Raw genomic sequence first — 1,613 nt, 5'->3', positions numbered from 1 at the left:
ACCCCCAGCCTCTCCTCTCTCAGATGGAGGAGTCTGGGACTCCACCCCTGGGTCTCACAGGGACCCAAGCATCAGCTCCCGGCCTTCCCTAAGTCTTCAGGGGTGGGCAGCTAGTTTTCTTCCCACCTCCCTCCAGGCCCCTCTCTCTCCTCTCTTGCCTGCCCCTGATTTCTCTAACTTGTGCCCACGACCTTGTATCTCCACTCTCTCCGTCTGTGGGTCTGCCCCTTGTGGAGGCTGAGACCCCTCCTGAAGCGGAGGTGGAGGAGGGTCCTCCCTGCCTGCCTGAATCTCCATGCTCAGTGTCAGACACAGCACTGCTGCAGGGCTGGCCCAGCGCCAAGCCACCCTCGTGCCCCCTGAAACCCAGGCTCCCAGGCCTTTAGGATGCAGTAGCCCCCCGGGCTCAGCCTCCAGGTCTGGGGGCAGACAGCAGGCAGCTCAACCCTCTACAAGGTCACGAGGGGATTAGCGCTGAGCCGTGCTGAGCCTGGGATCCCAGCTTGGCTCTGGACCTGTAAGATCTGTCAGCGGGCCTCTATCAGCACCCAGCCTCACCCCACCCCTCCTGCCAGCCTCCAAGGACGCTGGCTTCCCCATGAGCCCAAGCCCCCAAACTAGAACTTCCATCGCTCCCCCTACACTACATCCAGTTCACGCCAGGCCTGGAGGACTTGTGCCTCTTGCTCTTCTGCACCCTGAATCCCAGCCAGCAGCTAGTCTGTCCTTCAGAGACCTAAACATGCCCACCCCCACCCAAACATATTCATGGCTCCCGCCATCCCCCAGAAGAGAGGCTAGGCCACAGCTTGTCAGTCAAGCCCCTCGGGACCGACTGCACGTCCAGCCAGGCCACCATCCCTGGGCCCAACGGGCGACCTCCTGGGCATTTGTCCCAACTGGTCCTCTGAAAGAGACATCCATGGAGTTGGGAGAAGAGACCCAAGAAAAGAGCCAGGAAGAAAAGACAGGGAGAGACCTGGGGGAGTTATATGGGGGAGGCCTGGAGCTGGAAGCACAGAGATGCCAAGATGGATGAGAGAGAGAGAGTGAAAGATACGGGGGTAGAGAGGAAGACAGCAGAACAAGACCGTGAGACACAGACAGACAAGATGGTTGAAACAGTAGAAACAGGGAGAGACACACCGAGCATTACAGAAAAGCAGGTACCTTGAGAGATGAAGACAGAAAGAAGTAGAGATAAGGATGGACAGAAAATACTGACACTCAGGGATAATCTAAGATCCCCACACACCAACTTGGAAAGAGATAGAAACCCAGGGAGAACACAGAGAGACTGACTCAGCCACACTCAGGGAGAGAGTTCAAGAGATGGTGACAGATATTATATGAGATGGAAAACATAAAGAGCCGGAGATCAGAGAGACAAAAGTCTCAGAGAGACACGCGTAAAGATGCAGAGACAGAGAATGTGAGTGATGAGAGAGTGAGATTAGAGAAAGAACTGCAGAGAGATGGAGATAGCCACAGATGGAGAGGTAAAGCGGCAGAAGGAGACAGAGAGACAAAAGGGAATAAGACAGGCACAAGCAGAGACCTGGAGAGGCAGATCAAGAGAGACAGACCAACAGACATAGCAAGAGACAGACACT

General features: G+C 55.5%; 1 protein-coding gene across 1 annotated transcript in view; it reads left to right on the top strand.

Annotated features, from left to right (window-relative positions):
- The window catches only part of ATP1A3 (ATPase, Na+/K+ transporting, alpha 3 polypeptide), a 20,278-nt gene that overhangs the window by 2,167 nt on the left and 16,498 nt on the right, over positions 1-1,613 (top strand). The gene's annotated exons all lie outside the window — the stretch shown is intronic.

This window comes from Bison bison, unplaced genomic scaffold, assembly GCF_000754665.1.
Source record: "Bison bison bison isolate TAMUID 2011002044 unplaced genomic scaffold, Bison_UMD1.0 scf7180017858349, whole genome shotgun sequence".
NCBI lineage: Eukaryota > Metazoa > Chordata > Mammalia > Artiodactyla > Bovidae > Bison > Bison bison.
Note: the sequence above shows the minus strand (reverse complement) of the source record. Positions and strands in the feature narration are given on the sequence as shown.